The sequence below is a fragment of the Macrotis lagotis genome, chromosome 1 (assembly GCF_037893015.1).
Source record: "Macrotis lagotis isolate mMagLag1 chromosome 1, bilby.v1.9.chrom.fasta, whole genome shotgun sequence".
In the NCBI taxonomy this organism is placed as follows: domain Eukaryota; kingdom Metazoa; phylum Chordata; class Mammalia; order Peramelemorphia; family Peramelidae; genus Macrotis; species Macrotis lagotis.
In genome coordinates, this window is record NC_133658.1 from 413962305 (window position 1) to 413984802 (window position 22498).

General features: G+C 37.6%; 1 protein-coding gene across 1 annotated transcript in view; it reads right to left on the reverse strand.

Annotated features, from left to right (window-relative positions):
• CTNNA1 (catenin alpha 1) overlaps nt 1-16813 on the reverse strand; it is a 170871-nt gene extending 154058 nt beyond the window's left edge. Inside the window, exon 1 of the mRNA XM_074212931.1 lies at nt 16706-16813. The gene's annotated coding sequence lies outside the window, so the exon portion shown is untranslated. The remainder of the gene's footprint in view (nt 1-16705) is intronic.
• Between the last annotated feature and the right edge of the window lie 5685 nt (nt 16814-22498).

Below are 22498 nucleotides of genomic sequence, written 5' to 3' on the forward strand. Positions count from 1 at the left end.
ATTTGATTTCAATGTTCAGGAGATTCTCAAAAGTCTTCTCCAGCATCACAAATTTCCATATTTGTGTCAAAAACAGTCTCTCCCCACCTCTACCTCATGTGGACAATTAATCACTTATTCTCCATTTATTCATTCAACAACCTGACTTCTAAAGAATTTAGCATATCCAAGGAATTCTCTTTTCTCCAGGCTATTTTTTTAAGTTAATTTTTCTTTATATGTTTAAGGTTTTTTTAACCCACCAGAATTCCTCTCAGTATCCCAAAGAATCATTGCACAGAATAAAATGTTTTAAGAGAAAAAAATCAAACAAACAGCAAAACTGACCAATTAATTGAAAAAGTCTGAAAATACATACAATGTATCATACTCCTAGCTGACAAAGGAATTGAAGTACTTTATCACACATCGTCTTTGGGGACATGTGTGTTCTTTGTCATCTTGCAACACTCACTTTTGACTTTTTTGTGATCGTGGGTCTTTCCATGTATAATCATGTAAGTAATCATGTATAATATTTTCTTGCCTCTCATTCTGCATCAGAGCATGGAAAACTAACCACACTTCTCTGTATTCACCATTTTTTTTTTTAGGTTTTTGAAAGGCAAATGGGGTTAAGTGGCTTGCCCAAGGCCACACAGCTAGGTAATTATTAAGTGTCTGGGATGGGATTTGAACCCAGGTACTCCTGACTCCAAGGCCTGTGCTTTATCCACTATGCCACCTAGCTGCCCTATTCATCATTTCTTACAGCACAGTAATATCCCATTACTTTCATGTACCACAACTGGTTTGGTGATTCCCAATTAGGAACATAGATCTAAAATTAATAGAAGATTCCAATACCCTCACTTAACAAATAAAAAAGTTGAGGCTTCCTCAAGGTCACACACAAGGCAAATAGTAAAGCTTGGATATGAATCCAGGGTCCTTTCACTACAAATCCTGCATTTCTCCCCCATCTTACCTTATGCTTGGCCTGTATTGAGGAGATTAAGGGCAAGAATAAAGGCAATAAATATAATTGTACATAACTTCTTTACTCCCCAATACATGCATAAGGTTTCATCTTATAAAATCAGCTATGCCTTATCCATAAGATCACAGTTACAGAGCTGGAAAAGATCTGACCTCAGACGTGATCTAAACAGTCCCCTTATCTTATAGAATAGATGAAGACAATTAGAGAAGCTGTAACCTAGCTGAGTGTCAATTTGAACCCAAGGCCTTCTGACTCCAGATCCAACATTGTTTTCATTCCATTATTGGTAAAAAAAAAAAAAAATGCTCCTTTTTAAGTCATTTTTTTCATCTGTTACTTAATACTTTTAGTAACCAACACATTTTTCAGATCTTAACCATTACCAGCATTTCTGTTTCATCTGCTGTCCCTCAAAAAGAAACAAGGATGGAGGAGTGATTGAAAATTGGAGAAAGCAAAACAGTCTCATTTGAAGTTTAAAAAAAAAGTAACCATTTCCTTTTCTCTTTTAATGTAGCATGTCCCTGTACCAATGACAAAAGCTAGTTTATTAGTTGAATCACTTAGGATGTCATCTAACATATAGTCTATGTAAATGCCTTATATTTGCAAGAGCTAGGAAAATACCTAAAAAGGCAGAAAATTTATTATCCTAAAATTATAGTTTTGATCAGTGTTAGAAGGTTTGAATGTAGGCCATTAATTCAAAGCTTTGGGTATTAAGAGTGGTAGGGAGGGGCGGCTAGGTGGAGTCAGGAGTACCTGGGTTCAAATCCGGTCTCAGACACTTAATAATTACTTAGCTGTGTGGACTGGGGCAAGCCACTTAACCCCATTTGCCTTGCAAAAAACCTAAAAAAAAAAAGAGTGGTAGGGGAAAAGAAATAGTAACTTTAGTCAATAAAGTCAACCACACTTGGGGGGGGGGGGGGGGATTGTCCTTGGAGTTTGAAAAAGTGATGTTTTTCTTTCTCCACAAAAAATCTGGGGACAGCTAGGTGGCACAGTGGATAGAGCACCGGCCCTGGAGTCAGGAGGACCTGAGTTCAAATCCAACCTCAGACACTTAATAATCACCTGTGTGACCTTAGACAAGTCACTTAACCTCACTGCCTTACAAAAATTAAAAAAAAAGAAACTGATAAAAAATGAGACTTCTAATACATACGTATACATATATGTTTATATACTTTAAAATATTTAAATTGTGTTTTTGGCAGTTAGATTCAAGGATGAACCCACAGCCATATTAATGTCATTTAATGTTCTTATACTCTAGCACTCATATGATAGCTCAGAATTCTCCAAAATAATATCTCTTGAACAATGTAGCATTAACATGGCTTTGGGAACTTTAATTTCTAAATATCCTGATTTAAATGAATAATATTAACACTGCATTAACTTAATCTTGATTTTTCAAAAAACATTTAGTAGCACTGTAGAGGTAGAATCAAGTTTTAGTAGCAGACATATTTTAAGACTGATGTGATTATTCCTTTGTAAATTAATGTTTAATATATTTAGGAATAAGTAGTTTGATGCATGAATTAAGATATCTTGCCATAATCAGATCCTTCCATTCCTCCTCCTAGAGAATTCTTTAATTACCATTACTCATTAAGGTTGGATGGAATAAGTTTGAACAGAAATAGGGAAGGCCTTAAAAATTATAGTCATACCAGGATGAATTTAATCATAAATTAGAGGTTATGATAGATTAAGGCAAGACCTTTTGTTTTTAGGAGCATGTATTTTAAAATTAAATACTTAATATTAGGCCTGTTCAGCTGTATGACAGACAAAGGACCCATTGAGACCTTATCCTTCAAATGATGTTACTGCTTTCAAAAATATCACTAAATGCCAAATCTAATGGCCACTCTCTCAGTCCCCACCTATGCTTCTTGACCTCTAGTTTTAGACATGGCACTTTTGACATCTTTCTCAGAAAATATCTCCTCTAGTTTTTCATGACATTGACGTCCTAGTCCATCTCATTCCACACACACACACACACACTCACATCCTTACTGCTCCTCAGTTTTCTTTTTTTGGGTCTTTTCTAGGTCACACTTACTAAGTCTAGTCAACAAGTACATATTAAATGCTTATTATGTTATTTGGGATTTCCTGTGAGTCCAATCATCATCTTTATGTGGGCAATTCTATCTGTATAAACTGCCCTGGGCTCCAGTTCCACATCACCAACTACCTTTTGGATATCTCTCATCCAGTTTGCTTTCAACAAATTCAAAATAGAACTTTTTTATTTCTCTTCTCTCTCAAGTCCTCTCCTTTTCCCAACTTTTATTGTTGGCACCATTATGTTCCCAATCACAAAGGGTTGCAATCTTTACTCCTTATTCATAACACATATTCAATCTGTTGTCAAATACTGATGAATATTCACAAAAGAATTGCAAACAATTAATAAAATATGGTAACACTCTTCTCAATCACTGTTAAGAGAAACAAATCAAAACCACCTTGAAGATTTATCTTAAACTTGCAAATTGGCAAAGATGATAAAAATTGCAAACAGTCATCGTTTGAGGGGTTATGAGAAGACAGATACAGTTGTGCATCCTTGGTAGAGCTGTGAATTGTTTTCACCCATTTTGGAAAATCCCAATCTTGGAAACTGACTTGGAAATTCCGCTACTAAGCTTGTGCCCCCAGTGAGACACTGATGAGAAGTCCCCATAAACACTATTTAAAGCAGCACTTATGTGACAGCAAAGACTTGGAAACAAAGCAGATACTCATTAATTAGAAATGGCTAAATCAATTGTGGTTCTCCTCTTTGGAATTGTTTTCTGGGGTTTATGATGTTTTGCTAAACTTATTTTCTGCTAAAAGACTTTCTAGTTTCCATGAGAATTCTTGTCCAAAAAAGACATTCCTCCTCAATAATTTGAATTCTTAGGTTTATCAAATTCATTCATTTTCTATTATTGATTATCAAGTCTTTTTTTATTTTTTTATTTTTTTGATTATCAAGTCTTTAATCTACTTTCCTATTATTTAAGCATCATCAAATAATTTTAATAATTACTGTTTTACATTGTATACCCTAACAGTAACATGGGGGTGATGATCAACCTTGATGGATTGCTCATCTCATCAGTGCAACAATCAGGGACAATTTTGGGCTATTGACATGGAGAATACCATCTGTATCCAGAGAAAGAATTGTGAAGTTTGAATAAAGACCAAAAACTATTACCTTTAATTTAAAAAAAAAACAACTGGTATCTTATTGTGTAATTTTGCTATCTCTAATACTTTTATTTTTTTCCCTTAGGATATGATTCCTCTCTCATCACATTCAACTTCAATCAATGTATACCATGGAAACAATGTAAATACTAACAGACTGCCTTCTGTTGGGCCTGGGTGGGGGGGCAGGTTGCAAGATTGGGGAAAAATAGTAAAACTCAAAATAAATAAAATCTTTCTAAAGTAAAAAAAAATTACTGTTTTACATTAATGATATCTTATAAATAAAAGGCTCTTTAATTTTTTTGTTGTTGTTTTACACTTTTCATTTCTTGACCTGTTCTGCTTCCAAATGAATTTTATTATTTTTGCCCAAAGTAATCCTTTGGTAATTTAATAAAGCACTAAATCTCTAGAGTAATTCAGACAACATCATAATTTTCATTATATTAGGTATTGCTCAACCATTAATATTACTTCTGAAAAGTCTATTTTGTAGTTATATTATAAATCCTCTCTGTGTCTTGGTAGATTACTTCTCATATATCTCATGTATTTTGAAGTTGTTGTGAATACATTTTGTTTTCCTTGTTGTTTTTTCTAAGTAAGAAATAATTATTTTGTAGAATTATTCTGTGTACTGATATTTATTGAAGTTATAACAGGGACTGTTTTGTGCCTTTCTTTATTTTCCCCAGGGAATGATGGGTAGCACATAGCACACCCTTAAAAAATTCTTGCTAAATGCCTTGCTTAGTTTCTTGCACAGTATCTAGTTATGAAAAAGAGAAAAAGATAATATCAAGGTTTTGATAATAGGGGAAAGTGAATGATATGTACACCAAAAAAGCCAAGTAAAAAAAAAAATCCAATAAAGACGACCACCTTGAAGGGAAAAGGTTCTGTTTCAACTATATTAAAATCAGAATTTTTTTAAAAGGCAAATTACATATAACAGGCATTTCTAGTTTCATATACAAACTTTTCTTGGTTCTACTTTTTAAACTTACTGAAATAGTGAAGTATCTATAGTAGGTATGACCTTACCCACGTGGAGCTAAAATGTAATAGAAGAAACCTTTCAACAATAGGCTGAGGAACTGATGTTTTTAGAGGATATAATAATGTTCATCAACATAAATGCTTAAGTCTCAGGGAAAAAAATGGAGTGAAAATAAAGAACAAAGAGAACTGGGTACCAAAGTTCAGATAAATATTATGACTAAACTCAGTTACTAGAAAACATATGAATATTTTTTAGTCATACTAAAGACTGCACCTAAACTTTGACTTCTTTCAAAAGTTGTCTTTTAATTTCCCTCTTGAATTCAGCAAATATTTAAAAATACAAATATTTAACAATAATAATAATAAACAAAACTGAAGGAACAATAATGAATAGACAACATCCCTAATCTAGTGATCAAGATAGCATTTTATTTAGTCTGTTTAGTTTCTCCTCTTTGAAAAATGATGTGGTTCTAAGCTAAAAATAGTCCCTTTTGTCTTGAGACTAGTGTCCTTAACTAAATACAAATGACTATAATAGATTATCAACATTTGTGGGAATATATGCTAGTCTGTTTCATGAATAGGTAACTCCAGGAAAAGTATACCAATAATTAAACAACATTTTCACCTTTTCACTTCTCACCTATTAGCCAACGGTATACTATCATTCTTTTATATAAAATAATTGTTTAAATAATCAACATGCCACATATCAAAGTATCGAAAGTACTGTACCTCCTCTCTTCAGATACAAGATGGAATATTTCTTTACCAATTCATATTAGTTTCATGTAATCAAAACCATTTCAAATGAGTCACATTCAAAGTATTTTGAGAGTTCTATCCATAATATTTTTAAGAGTAAGCATGTAGTCAAATTTGATTTTAATACTAAAGTGGTAGACCTTCAGGATAGCAAAACTATGCTGAATTAAAGAAAGCCAACAAGGCCTACAGTTGACATAGAAGATGACTGTAATATCTGGAAGGTGATGCTATGACAAGCCAGTGAACCAGATTTGAGTGAGGGGGCTGTGCTAAATTACTTAGCCTCACTTTCTCCTCCAAAGCCATCTGACCATATATGAATCAGGATGACTGGGGATACCCTGGAGGCAATTAGGGTTAAGTGACTTACCTAAAGTCACAGTGTCAGATGTCTGATGCCACATTTGAACTCAGGTCCTCCTAGCTTCAAGGTGGGAGCTCTAATCATTATGTCATCTAGCTGCCCCTTATATAGGTTAAATCATGACAAGAAAACCATCACAACAAAATATTTCTAAGATGTAGAAACAATTTTTTTAATTCTTTGATAAATTCTAGTACAGTAATAGAATTTAAGGTAATTTTGATATTTATTATAATAGGATTTTTTAAGGTATAACCAAAATAATTATCATACTCCAAAGCTTAAAATGAAAAGCTTAACAGAGTTTTATACTCTCTTTAAAGTCTGAAAAAACTTTCATGTAAAAATAACTGCTCTATCAGTAAACCCACTCCTCCCCAACCCCCATTTTAATTAAACTGGAAAATTTCTTAAAGGTGACAAACTTAAAAAAAAATCATCTATAAACACTTTGTAATAGGTTGCTAAAATTAATTACACTGAAACTTGGTGTAAAAAAAGCTACAATGCCCAGTATTTACTATATATTGTAGAAATAAGTTGTAGTCACAGAATAAGCATAAATTAAATCCCAACTGAACAATTCTGATAGATGATAGTACATCAAGTAAATAGAAATGCCATGTTAATTTCAAGCTTCATTAGAAGTGGGGTTAGGGAGCCATTTGCACAAAACAGGGAAATATCTCAATATTTCTGAAAAATAGAAAAAAAAAGAAATAATGAACATTTAAGTGTTCCTCAAGAGAAACAGCAAAGCTAAACACTTGTTCTGTAAAAGTGAGTTTTCCTGTGCACTTCATTCTTTAGATTAGGAATGAATTTAAAACTCTCTTTAAGTGAATAACATACAACAGGGCAAATCAAGCATAGTAGAAACCAAAATACACAAGCTTTTGCAAACAGTTCTCTCAGGGAACCACAATCAATCCAGCCTACAAAATTTGGGAAAATATCAGTGTTTCACATTTTACAAGAGCTAAGCCTGAAAATAAATGCTGTGATATAATATTTCTGAAATTAAAGGCTCAAGGAACCCTTCCCAAAATGTCCAAGTATATCCCATTTAATATCATGAATTGAAAAAAAAATTAAAAAAATAAGAAAAAAACCTTAAAAAAGAATGAAAAAAATTTAAAAAATTTAAATTTAAAAAATTTAAAAAAACCTTAAAAATGAATTAATTGGTCTTGCAAAAATATTATAGAAATGAAAAATTACCGAAAGAAAAGGATTCTATAAAAAAAAGCTAGCAATCAGCTTAAGGATATTACAGATTTTTCCTATTCTATAGAAGAATTTAGTTAAACTATATTGAAAAAAGGTTGTTTAAGGCAACCTTAAGTTCTCTGTACCAAAATATTCATAATCTCAGAGTTGGAAGGGAACTTCTAAGTAGGAACTGTAAAGAAGTCCAACATCCATCTAGCCTTCAGTTGAAGATTCATTGAGGGAGGAAACCCACAACTTCAAGAAGCAGCCCATTTCACTTTTGGGAAGTTTCCCTGAATCTTCCACCTGGGGGCCTCTTCTACACCACAGTCATCAACATCTGAACATTTCCAACTTGTTGGTGTAATGACTTTTCTAAAATTTACCTCTGAAAGTTCAGTGAAAGTCCTTGTTGTTGACTTCAAAAAGTAGCCTCACAAATTAACATCCACACATTAAAAGAAAATAATTTATTCAGACAACAAAGCTCTAGGCCTTCTCCTTGTCTCCTTTTTTAGTTCCCTTGGATTCAATTATCATGATCTCAGGTTACACACAAATTGTCTATCTTCCCTGAATGAATGTGAGCTCCAGGAGAAGAGGTAGTATCTGGCCCACAGTGATATTTATAAATTCTTGTAGATTTACTGACACTAGGAGAGTAGAAAATAAGGATGATGATTGTATTTCATTCCTTTATAGTAGAGAAGGAAAGAACAACAGAATAATAAATATCAGTCAATCAACAAGTTCTTACCATTGGGGTGGGCATTATATTAAACTTCGGGGGGGGGGGGCAGAAAAAAGACAAAATCATTGCTCCAGCCTTCTAGGAGATCACATTCTAATGGAGAAGATAACATGCAAACAGCTAAATGTGTACAAGATACAGAGTGTGAATGGGCAGGAGCAGGAGGGATATCAAAATAATTGATACTGTAAGAAACAAAAGGCAGGGGCAGCTAGGTGGCATAGTGGATAAAGCACTGGCCTTGGAGTCAGGAGTACCTGGGTTCAAATCCAGTCTCAGACACTTAATAATAAATAATTACCTAGCTGAGTGGCCTTGGGCAAGCCACTTAACCCCATTTGCCTTGCAAAAGAAAAAAAAAGAAAAAATAAACAAAAGGCAGCAATAAAAACTTATTTTAAAAAAGACTGGAAGGGTAGAAAGAGATCAAGCCATAAAATACTTAAAAGCTAAACTGAGGATCCTATCCTAGAGGTATCAAAAGTTTATTGAGTTTATTGAGTTCTCCCTCAAAACTTATAAACTAAAGACTAACTAAATTTTCAAGAGACAGAACCCACAGAGAGATCCAGTGAGGCAGTTCTCCAACCCAAGGTAACCTGGAAAAGAGAGGAAAGGCTCCACTCCACAGGGTTAGAGGGGCAGCTCACCAGAGCAAAGGAACTTCAGCCTCCCGGAGGTAGTCCCAGGGCGCTGGGAGCCCCAGCTCACAGCAGCAGAGGCAGTTTCCTGACCTACACCTGGGGAGCACCAGGTACAACTTGGGGGATGGGGGAGGACATCTGCCAGAGCAAGCACATGAAGCCCATCCGTCAGGGCACACAGGGACCAGCTGCGTTCCAGAACCAGGAACCAGAAACAGAAGCCAGTAAGCAGGAGCCCCCAGGGCATGAGTGCTGAGCCTAGGGAGGGGAGAGGAGAGAGACTGCCGAGCTCTGACCTCTGACCCTGCAACAGGACTCTGGAGCCCTGACCACATTCAGATCCTGATCGCAGTCTAGGTCCCCCATAGAACAGCAGGGCCCCCCTCCCCACTTCAGCCCTGTGGCAGAGGGGTGCACTTGCGGTCATTCACAGACCAGGAGGGAAGACAGAGCTTCACACTGAGATCTTTGTGGGGGTATCCCAACAATACTCAAAAACTGAGGAAGCACCCCAAAACCAGGCTCAGGCTGGAGAAATGAATAAGCAGAGAAAAAGGAGGAACAGCATTGAGAAATACTTTGCCTGTGATCCCAAGAAGGATCAAAACACTCAATCTAAGGAGGAAGAAGTACAAGCTCCTGCATTTAAAGACTCTAAGAAAAACAGAAATTAGGCTCAGGCCATGACAGAGCTCAAAAAAAGACTTTGAAAATCAAATGAGGGAGATAGAAGAAAAATTGGGAAAAGAAATGAGAGAGATGCAGGAAAAACATGAAAAGAAGTTAGCAGCTTAGTCAAGGAGATCCAAAAAAAGGCTGAAGAAAATAACATGTTAAAAACCAGCACAGGTCAAATGGATAAAACAGTTCAAAAAAGTTATTGAGGAGAAGAATGCTTTAAAAAGCAGAATTGGCCAGGTGGAAAAAGAGATAAGAAAGCTCTCTGAGGAAAACAAATCCTTCAGATGTAGAATGGAAATGAAGGAGGCTACTGATTTTATGAGAAATCAGGACACAATACTTCAAAACCAAAAGAATGAAAAATTAGAAAAAAATGTGAAACATCTCACTGAAAAAACAACTGATATGGAAATCAGATTTAGGAAAGAAAATTTAAAAATTATTGAAATACCTGAAAGTTATGACCAGGAAAAGAGCCTTGACATCATTTTCAAAGAATTACTACAGGAAAATTGCCCTGATATCCTAGAAGCAGAGGGCAAAATAGAAATTTAGAGAATCCACCAATCTCCCCCAGAAAGAGAGATCAAAAAAAAAAACCAACCCCCAGGAATATTATAGCCAAGTTCCAGAACTCCCAAGTCAAAGAGAAAATATTACAGGCAGCCAGAAGGATATTCAAATATCGTGGAGCTGCAGTCAGGATCTCACAGGACTTAGCAGCAACTACATTAAAAGCTGTAGGGCTTGGAATATAATATTCTGGAAGGCAAAGAGCTCAGAATGCAACCAAGAATCAACTACCCAGCAAAACTGAAGATCCTCTTCCAGGGAAAAAGATGGACTTTCAATGAACCAGGGGAATTTCAAATGTTCCTGCTGGAATGGCCAGAGCTGAACAGAAGGTTTGATCTTCAAATACAGGACTCAGGTGAAGCATAGAGAGCAGAGAAGGATAAAATATGAGAAACTTGATGAGGAACTACATGTATTCCTGCATAGAAAAATGATACTGATAATACTCATATGAACCTTCTCATTTAATAGAGCAGGTAGAAGGAGCTTTTATAGATGAAGCACAGAAGAAAGCTGAATTTGAAGACATATTGTGGTGTAAAAATGGAGTCAACAGATGAAAGGGAAATGTAATGGGAGAAAGAAAAAGGAGAGGAGGAATAGGCTAAGATATTTCATATAGTAAGATTTTTCTTTATTACAATGAGCTATTGCAATGATATGGAAGGGGGAAGGCAAGGGAGAATGAGGGAATCTTGGCTCTCATCAGAGGTGACTAGGAGAGGAAACAGCAATGGGTTATGGACATCTGGAGTAAAGGGGGGAATGTGAGTGATGGAAGAGAGGATGGACCATGGGGGGAGAGTGGTGAGATATAACACATTTTCTTTTTTACTTCTTGCAAGGGGCTGGGATTGGATGGCCTGTCTGGGGTTTCAGGGCAAACAGGGCTGGGTGGCCTGCCTGGGCCCGCACAGCTGGGTGATTGTTGGGTGTCTAAGGCCAGATTTGGTCCCAGGTGCTCCTGGCTCAAGAGCCAGTGCTCTGTCCACCACCCGGCCACCCCTACTATTATTACTATTTTATTTTATTTTGGGTCTTTTTTTTATTTTTTGCAGGGCAATGGGGTTGGGGTGGCTTGCACAGGGTCACACAGCCGGGTGATTGTTGGGTGTCTGGGGCTGGATTTGGGTTGGGGTGCTCCTGGCTCCAGGGCCGGTGCTCCATCCACTGCATCACTTGGCCATACCTACTATTATTATTATTTTTAATTTTAATTTTAATTTAACTTTTAAGAGAATACTAGTAACTTTAGAGAGTAAAGCTTCCATTGAACCAATGAGGCTAGAAGCCAGATTGCAGAGTTTTGAATCAAGTGAAAGTTGAGAAAGTGAAAACACTCAATGTAAATAGATTTCTCAAAATAAGCTAAAAAAAGAGAGTTGAGATATAAGCCAATAGCTAGCAGGAATGTTCAAACGAAGTGAGTTTTTAAGGATGGGGGAAGACATGGATTGGGTTAGTTTGTAGGCAAGAAGGAAATGGCCAGCAGACAAGGAGGAATTAAATATTAATAAAGATTAGGATGAAAGGGGGGGTGGCAATTTATTGAATATAAGATGAAATGAGATCAAAGGTAAATGTTGAGTCATTTGCCTAGGCCTAGAGAAGTCCCACTTCTTCAGGTGAGTCTCAGGATGAAGAAGGAGCTAGTAAAGGAAGACATCTGAGTGATATGGGGGAAGGAGAGGTGAGTTTCATGAGCACATGGTTTGTTTTTTCATGAATTGTGAGATAAAGTCCTCAGTTGACAAAGTGGGAGACAGAAAGCCATTGCTGACTTAAGGATGAAACTTTTCAATCAGTGAACTTACTAGTTATCAAAGGCATTAAGACTTTTAGAACTATGTATGGTTGTACGTGTTCTTATATGAGGCAATGCAAATTTACTGCACTGGTCCATGAGAGAATGAATTAAGATACACCTTTAAATTCTGCCTTATGTTCAATCCTTTGTCATCTCACCTCTACAGTCTCAAATAATTACAGATGTAGATCTTCAGAGGAAAAAAACTGGCTACAGATTAGATCCTTCACCAGCATCCCTAATATATAGTGAATGGTACACCTTTTTTAGTGTAACATTTCAAGTTTATACATGAGATTAAGTAATCTCATCACCCACCCACCCACCATCACCCCCAATATGAGATTTGTAATTGATTTGATTTTCTTTCCAATTTTATGTGATAGGAAAAGAACAAAGGATCTGGGAGTCACTTGCTCTTATTAATAAGTATCTGATGACCTTTGCTGAGTTACAAACTAGACTTTTAGATCTAGAAAAAGTATTATAGATTAGCTAGTTCAATCTTCTCATTTTATAGATATGGAAACTCATGTCCCAAGTCTGCCTTGTCAAAAGTCACAAATTAATTAGCTGAAGAACAAGGATTGGAAACCAGATTCCCCTGTCATATGTTCTAACCTTTTAATCTGTAGGAAGGGGGACAATATATATATTCAAGTCCTGTGAAATTTATATTATATAAATGAAGAATTTACTACTAAAGAACTTATAACATTCAACAGCTACATTAAAAGATCTCAAATTGATAAAAATATTTTAAAACATCATTAGTTAGGGGCAGCTAGGTGGCACAGTGGATAAAGCACCAGCCCTGGAGTCAGGAGTACCTGGGTTCAAATCCGGTCTCAGACACTTAATAATTACCTAGCTGTGTGGCCTTGGGCAAGCCACTTAACCCCATTTGCCTTGCAAAAACCTAAAAAAAAAAACCTAAAAAAAACCCCATCATTAGTTAAGAATCTCAATTTTTGTTTGTTTTGAGTGTGAATGGAAGTTTAGATAACAGTTGCCAACTAACACTGAAAGCACAAAAAAATTTTCATCTAAATGTTCAGCATTGCTGAGAGAATTGAGCAGAACCAGAACAACAACATGGGGTGATGATCAACCTTGATGGACTTGCTCAATCCATCAATTTTAGGGGATATGTGATTGAAAATACAATCTGTATCAAGAGGAAGAACTGTGGAGTTTAAATGAAGACCAAAGTTTGTTATCTTCAATTTTTAAAAAAAGTTGTCTAACGTATTACATAATTTTGCTCTCTAAAAAATACAAAAACTTCATCATTTCTTTCCTGTCTTCCTTCTAAATTTTAAGTTCAAGTATTTCCCTCTTTAAATATTAAAGATCCATCTGACCCATGCCACTTCTTCATGAAAACTTTTCCCAGTCAGAAATGATTTTCTTTCTGTGAACTTGGCAAAGACCTTGCTACCACTAATGTCACATGCTCTACTTTATTTTTTCTTTATTTATGTTACATGCTATTAATAGATGATAGGGTCCAATAAAGTAGTAATTCATCCTATTTAATCATTGTTATCTTTACCAGATCTTGGCACAGGTTTCTACCAATAAAAGTTGTTTAATAAATATATGCTGTACAGAAAATGACTAATCTGTAAATATGTTTGTACAATATTCACCTGACTAATGGCTGCTGAGGGTAGGATGGAAGGAAATAAAGTAACTTAAAAATATGCATATGCATGTGGAATGTTGAAAAACTTTCATAACATGTAATTGGAAAAATAAAATAAACTGTCAATTGAAAAATAAATGTATGTTGAATTAAATTGCAGTTTTATGGGAAAACTTTTACAAAAGAGAAGTATAACATCCCTGCAACTAGTTTAGCTAAATAACAGTAAATTGAATCAGTATTATCTGGTGTTTGCAGAAAGAAATGATAATATTGGAACTAAGTTAACCAAGGCACTATATCATATCCATACCAGATTTCAATCTGGTTTCAAATATAAAAAAAAAAAATGTTCAAGTTGTTCATTGGTTTTGCTTTCGAGAAAGTAGCACTGTAGAAAAGAGCATGAGACCAAAGTCAAAGTTTCTCAGCTTTATCACTACCTGTCCCTTTCTCTGGGGCTATTTCTGAACTCAATGGTCTTTCAGGGCCCCTCACAGTTCTAAATCCAAGCTACTATGAATACCTACTGAAAACCAAAATATAGCCCAGCAAGTATTCTGCACAGTCCAAAGGCCGTCTGTGTGACAGTCTTAAGGGCAATAAACTGGAGCTTGTTCATCACATCTAAAAATAAAATTATGAATAAAAAGGGATAAATTCCAATCAGTTGTATAATCTTAAAAAATAAAATACAATATTCAGACTCCCAATGAGTCACAAAGTTTTCACTCAGAAACAATCAATACAAACATGAATCTGTTTTTTCTAAACTACTTGTATTTGTTCTAAGAAAAGAATAGTTATAGAGATGCCAAACAAGGAAAAGAATGTCCACTAAGCAGCTGGTGAAAGCAATGAACTAGAAATAAGCAAGTCCCAATCAAATCCAGGCTCATTTTTCTTACTAGCTGTTTGTAAAGCTCATTAAAAAGTTTCATATAGAATAAAAACAATTTCTAAAAGAACTTTATGATCATATTAACAGACAAACCCATCACATGACCAGTCAATGCTAGTAAGAGGAGCAAAAAACACCCTTAATTTGTTAAGACTATTTTTTCATTAAAATATGTGCAAAGTGATATGGATAGTCCTTGCCCTCAAGGAGTTAATAAACAGGAAATAAGAAAAATGCACACATTTTTTAAAATGCTATAGGATTATTTCCAATTCAAGTAAGATTTCATGTAAATGTCAACATTTGAATTGGCTCTTGAAAAATGGGCAAAATTTTATTAAGGAGAAAAAGAGGGGGGAAAGGGCACACTATAGAGAAGGGGCTAAAGGAAAAGCAAAAAAAAGTATAAAGGTGGTTGATTTCACTTTTATACTAAAAACTTTCCCCAGAATAACCAAGTAAACCAGATATTAAAATTATTACCATTTTAAAGATATGGAAAGTGACTCACCAAGACAAAAGAATTTGCCTATCAGAAGGCTAAGCAGAATTAGAGCTTGAATCCAGGTTTTCTAAATTTTTAAGTTCCTCTTTTAAAAATACCACACCTCTTAACTATGAATGACAAGGGATTCCACAAGGCAGGAATGGATCAAACTAGAGGGATTGTAAACAGAAAGGGTTTTAAAAATCTATTTATCATGGAGAGTTCTGAGTGTCAGTCTGGGAAATTTTCCCTTCATTTTGTAATCAATGAAGAGACACTGAAAGTTTTGAACAGGAAATGATTTGGTCAGGTTTGTTTTATACTAGTCCAGAGGATGACACTGTACATTTCTTTTATATACCCAACAGCAACTCGTCTAGGGCCGGGAAGTGTTGTGCAGTGGTTAGGGCATTGGGCTTTTGAGACAGGTTTTCCTTAGAACTCAGACAAGCAGTAACTTTTTTCTCTTTTTGAATAGGTGAAATGGGAAAATTCTATCTACCACCATCCACCTCACATGATTGTTGAAAAACACTTGGGATGCAATAAGGCAAAAAAGAAATGTTTTTATTTCTGGTATATAATAGGTGTTAAATAGTTATTTAAATAACTTACATTTATATACTTAATATGGGATTTTCTTAAAGTGAGGTAAGCCTCTCAAATCAATGCTGTATTAAAAGCAAAATGGAATCTCTTTTCCTCAATCCCCAATCTACTTTCCCTTCAAGAAGCTGTTTAAAGAATGTGATCATTTCAACAAAAGTTTTCCATTCATTTAGCTGTGGAACACTCAACAAAGGGGAAAAAAAATCCAATTAGGAAAAAAAGTTAACAAAGATGGGGGACAACACAGTTCATATCGGCTCTTGGCTCATTTCCCTCTCCTCTAAGAGATGAAAGGCAAACTTTAATACTCAACTACAAAACTATCAATTAACCATTATTAGTCTCCCTCCGCACCAAGATTTAAAAAAAAGTTAACAGCTGCCTGATGAAGTGGCATAAAAAGTTGGGAGTGCGGTTACAATCCGAGTTCCAGCTCACAAGGGTGTGGTACATTTTATTTACAAGGCTACGTAATTAAGGGGAAAAAAATCACAGGAATGGAATGGCTCCGATTCTCAAGTTTTAGGAGGACAGGAATCTTCCCCCCCCCCTTAAAGGCTCACTTCGCCAGAAGTGGCCCGGGATCCGCCGAGATCAGGGCTATTTGGGGTGGGGGAGGGAGAGGAAGGAGAAAGTAGCGAGAGGAAAAAAAGAAAAGCGATCCAACTATGGGGAAAGTAATCCAATCAGCGCGGCCGCCGCGGCCCCGCCCCGGGGCTCAAATGCGAATTATTCAAAAGGGAAGTGACCGGCCCGGGAGTGCGGGCCGCGGGAGGGGGAGGGGCTCGGCGGGCCCGAGCTCCGCAAACTTCCTTCAGAAGCGTCTGGAAACTTGGCCCGCCCACAGAAGCGCCCCGCTCTCGGGGCCCCCCAGCTGCCCCGGCCTGGCCGCCCCTCCCCCACGGGCGCCGCCGCCCGCACATCTCCGAAAGTTCCGGGGAAGTGGCGGCGGGGGGCGCGGGCCGGGCTGGGGCGCCCCGGCGGGGCGGGGGGCGCGGGCCGGGCTGGGGCGCCCCGGCGGGGCGGGGGGCGCCGGGCTTACCTGCGGGGAGAGAGTGCGAGCGCAGGAGCAACAAGAGGAGGATCCCAGGGCGCCGCCGCCGCCGCTTTGTCTCCCGTCCCGACTCCCGAAGAGGAAATGGGCCGCGGCCCGCGCCTCCGCCCCTCGGCCCCTCACCGGCCCCCGGCCCCGCCCTCCGCGGCTGCCCCGCCCCCAGGCCGCTCCCGGCCCTTCCCGCCCCGCGCGCTCCCCTGACCCCCCCCCGGGGAGCGAGAGCGGCGCGCGCCCCGAAGCGTCGCCCCCGACACCGACGCCCCCGGCGCTGCCCCTCCGACGCCCCGGGGCGTCGGGGAGGGCGAGGGCCGGGGGGGGCGCAGGGGAGGAGAAGCCGATCCCTGGAAGGGCGCGGGGCGCGGGGCGCGGGTGGGGGTGGGGTGATGGAAGGGTGAGTCACGCGAGGCCCGGCTCAGGTGAGGCTCCGGGTGGGGCAGCGGGCAGGCTCCGCCCCGGAGCCGGGAACTCCCGCCCTCGGCCCCAGGTAGCGAGGAGGACTTGGCGTAACTTTCCTTTGCTGAGACCCCACTGGACTATCCCCATCCAACGCAATTAAAACCTGTGAAACACCGACAGTGTCCCCAAGCACTTGGGAGGGACGGCCCCGGGGGACCCCTGAGGCTTGTCAGCCCCAAAAGGAAGCCTTCCGAAAAGCAATAGTGAATCCTGAGGCAATAACTCACGCTTACATCAACCTTTCGCCTCACGACAGGGCAAGGAAAAGTCAGTCTAGAGTCAGTGGCCCCTCACTTTTTGACACGTCCTAAAAATGGTAGCAAATCTTAAAATTTTAAGTACTAAATGTGAAACTCTGCCTCCTGTATTTCAGAATAACCACCAAGATTGGAACTAGCCTGCAAAAAATGCTAAAATAATCTACAGTTGGGCAGGATAGTCGTTTAGCTTTAGGGAGAGTTTGGTGTTATCCGTCTCCTACTAAAAAATTCCCTTGAAGTTTTAAAACTATGTCACTTGGCATTTTACCTAAGATCTTCCCGATTTCTGTTTGGCCAGAGGAGAGCCCTGACTTTAGCCACCCCTATAGAGGCAAGTATGAAAGGCAGTAGTAGTAGTAGTTCTGTCATTTCTCTATTTGATCCACCACTTGAATGCCTCGTTACATAATAATGGAATACAACTAAGTGAAAGAAATCCACCTGAGAATTACAATTAAACTTCTCTAAATGCACCAAATACTTATAGCAGCTTCTTTGTGGTAGTAAAAAACTGGAAATAAAGTCGATGCCCATCAACTGAGGAATGGTCAAACAAATTTACTACAGTTATGTGGTAATCCATTGATAACACTTGATCAAGAGTTCAAATCTGATCTCAGGCACTTTCTAGCAGTGACACTTAACCCTGTTTGCCTCATATCTGTCAAATGAGTTAGAGAAGGAAATGGAAAACAACTCCAGTATTTTTCCAAGAAAATCCCAAATGGATCCACAAAGAACCAGACACAGCTGAAAAATATATGTTAAAAAAAATAAACATAGAAAAGATGTGGATGAATTGTTACATCAAGTAATCAGAACCAGTAAAACAATTATCTAAGATTAAAAACAATATTAGTAGAAAGAAAAATCACCATCAAAAACTGAAACAGATGGATAGAGCACCAGCCCAGGAGTCAGGAGTACCTGAGTTTAAATCCATCCTCAGACTCTTTATAATTACCCAGCTGTGTGGCCTTGGGCAAGCCACTTAACCCCATTGCCTTGCAAAGAAAAGCAAACAATGTCATGAAATTATAAAGAATGATCCTATCCTCATGATGAGATGTGAGAAGATATCTTCGGAATGAGGGGAGGTATGTAAGATAGAACAGTTCTTTTCAATGTGTTCATTGGTTTTAATGATTTTTTTCCTTTTTTTAAAAAAAATAAGTTTTGTTATGAGAGATGTGTCCTTAGGAGTCTGAATGAAGAAAGATCCTGGAGGAAATGTAGACTTTGTAAAAAAATCAATAAAAATTATCTTTTCAAATTAAGCTGCATATGGAACATAGACTTTGAGCTTAAAGTAAGATTAGAGTTTATTTTAGAATCATGGATATAGAATTGAAGGCAATTGTGTCCAGTCCTCTCACTTTAGAAATGAGGAAATTGGGACCCCAAAAGTTTAGGTCAAATGTCTTGTCTAAGCTCAAACGGGTAGTATGGTATCAGAATTTGAAACTAGGTCCTCTTTTACACTGGCATTTAGGAAATAAAATGGATAGTGCAAGGTCTGGAGTCAGGATGTTCATCTTCCTCAGTTCAAATCTAACCTCAGACACTTACTAGTGTGACTAACCCTGGGCAAGTCACTTAGCTTTCTCATCTGTCAAATAAGCTGGAGAAGGAAATAGCAAACCACTCTAGTATCTCTGTCAAGAAAACCCCAAAGGAGTCATGAAGAGTTGGACACAACTGAACAAAAACAACCTCTCTTACACCAAAGCTAATATTCTTTCCACTAATCATGGGGAAAGTCAATCACTTAACATTTATTAAATGTCTGCTATGTGTCAGACCCTGAGCAAACAAAGAAAGGCAAAACAAACAAGCAGTCCCTGCTCTCAAAGAGCTAGGTCTAATGGGAGAGACAACATGCCAAAACTTATACATAACAAGACGCATACAGGATTAATTGGGGGTGATCTCAAAGGGAGGTTTACTGATTAAGAAGGACCAGGAAAGACTTCTTTGTAGAAGGTGAGATTTTAGTTTAACTTTGAAGGAAGTTAGGAGGTGGAGATGTGGGAGAGAATCCCAGACATCCAGGACAGCCAGTGAAAACTGATTACAGTTGTTTAATGGGAGGAATAGCAAAAACACGAATGCCACTAGATCTCACAGTGAGTGAAAGGGAGTGATATATAAGGAGATCAAAAGGTAGAAAGGTGTCAAGTTATGAAGGACTTTGAAAGTCAAATGTAGGATTTCATTATTTATCCTGGAGACAATAGGGAATGTTGGAGTTGATTGAAAAGGGGGTTCAGGGGACCAGTATGTGGTCATACTGCAAATTTGGAAGATGGATTTGATAGCTTAATGGAAGATGTAGGAGAGAGATTTGAGCCTGGAGACTACCCAGCTGGCTACTGCAGTAGTCCAGGTGTGAGGTGATAATGATCTATGCCAGGACAGTTTGTGATGTCAAGCAGAAAAAGAGGGTATATCTGTGAGATATTGCAAAGGTAGAAATGATAGCATGTGACAAATGATTGCATATGAAGAATGTGAGAGAAAGGAATTGAAGTTGCAAGCTCTGATTGGAAACCTGGCTAACTATGAGCATGATGGTACTCTGGACAGCAACAGGGAAATAGGATTAAGAACAGATTTGGGGATGAGGGAATAAGAGTGAGATAATTTTCAGATTTGGACTTTGGATTCAGTTTTGCACATTTGAGTTGAAGTTGTCTTTGGAACATCCAATTTGAGATGTCTGAAAGACAGTTGAAGAAACTAGCCTGAAGTTTTAAGGAGGGGATAGACAAATAGATCTGAAAATCATCAATATAGAAATGATCACTGAAAGCTGATGAGACTACCAAGTGAAATAGTAAAGAGAGAGAAGGCAGCACCTTAAAGACAAACATTAACAAATTTGATCTTAAAGCAATCCTATAAGGTGGGAATTACCGATATCATTCATCCTACCTTATATATAGGGATTCTGGGACTCACAGGAATCCAATGACTTGCCTATAGTGAGTAATTTTTTGGAGGAAGGATTTGATTCTAGTTCTCTCCAGGATCCAAATCCATTATTCTTCCATGAATGTACTGCTGCCATATTGAAATATCAGATGCCATCATTTCAGTTAACAAGCACTCATTTTAGGCATCTTCTTGAAACCATGGGATATGCTGGAAATGTAATCTAAAGCAAACATTCCTTGAAAATGATCTCAGGAATGGAGTCTCCTGCTACAAATTAACCTCTTCTTGCATTTATGTTAAATAATATTCTAAGGACCCCCACTGACTTGAAGAAGTCTTTACATTATGAAATCTTTTTTTTACTTTTTCCCTTGAGGAATAGAAGTTGAGTACTGATCCCTATTCTTTTGGGTAAAGGGTCTAGGACTATAATTATGACATAATGTAAAATTTATTCTGTCAAATTTGATCACTGATGTCTATTAGTTTTCATAACTTTTCTTTGTTACAAGAGAGAGCTTAAAGGATATTAGAATGACTGGATTTTTTTGTAAAAGGCATTAATAAATCTTTTTTAGAAAAAGTTTTCTTCCTGTAAGGTTAAATTTCTCTACCAAAAATACCTTCTATCCTTATGTCTTATAATTTTCAATATTTTGCCTAAATTCCTTAGAACTGAAAGGGAACTTAAAAGAACTATTTTAAAGATAAGAAAACTGAGTTCCAAAAAGATGATGTGACTTGCCAAGATCATATGGGAAGTAAGTTGTAAGGTCACATTGAGTCCAAATTGTCCTTATCCTATTGAAAATTAGATTGATCAGCTGTAGAACTAAATGGGTAATGTTAATCCCTCAGATTGTGTCCTGGCTTCTGGAGAAACAGTTCTGAAGTGAAATATTATTTTAAAAAGCTATTATGTGCTCAGCTTTGTAGTATGTCTAAAGTTATATTATTTTAAAATAGGGTAGGGGGAGTTAGTATTCAACTTGGAATCTGAAAAAAAGGAAATCCAAAGAGTAAAAATGTGTCAGTGTGTCTCTTGCACTGTCCAAAGAAGAGAGATACATTGTATCTGATGATTTAAATAGTTCACTCTGTAATGGACCAAGTACAATTAACTAGATTGTCACAACTAAAATGAAAATGTCCCTCAGGACCATACAGCCTCCTTTACAGAAGAGAATCTATTCACATTAGTTTAAACTGGAAGGGGTTTCATCTAACCCAGGGTTTTTTGAACCTTTTTTTTAATGACATGGACCCCTATGGTCGTTTAGTAAAGCCTATGGGCCTTCTCACAGTGATGGGTTTAAAATTATTTTTTTTCTTTTTTTTTAATTTATTTTCATCAATTTATACATGTATATTTCCAAGTTACAAAGCTTCCCTCCACCCTCCCTTCCCACACCCCTCCCCTCAGTTGGGAATGGTCAGGTTAGCATTTTACAAATACATTTTCTTAAACATATTTACAAATTAGGAGTTTTTGGCATGAGGAATTAGGATTAAAGGAAGAGATACATAAGAGATAATTTTTATAAAGTGTTCATCAGATTTGGTAGGGGTGTTTTTTTTCTGTATATTTTGTTTTGTTTTGTTTTTCTTCCTCTGGTTAGGGATAATATAGTCCATAATCTGTCAAATATGGTTATCCTAGCTCTCTGGACTGCCAAGAGGGGTTGCTTCCATCAAGGTTGTTCAACTCATAATGTTGATGTGTAAATTGTTCTCTCTTGGCTCTACTCCCTTCACTCAGCATCAGATCCCGTAAGTCATTCCATGCTTCTCTAGTCCAACCATTAATTGTTTCTTATAGAACAATAATATTCCATAGTATTCATGTACCATTCTCCAATTGATGGGCATCCCCTCAATTTCCAATTCTTTGCCACTACAAAAAGGGTTGATGTGAATGTTTTGGATCATATAGGACTTTTTCCATTTTTTTTTAGGTTTTGTTTTTTTGGGGGTTTTTTGCAAGGCAATGGGGTTAAGTTGGCTTGCCCAAAGCTGCACAGCTAGGTAATTAAGTGTACTCCTGACTCCAGGGCTGGTGCTCTATCCACCACACCATCTAGCCGACCCCATTTTTTACAATTTCTTCTGGATATAGGTCTAGAATTGG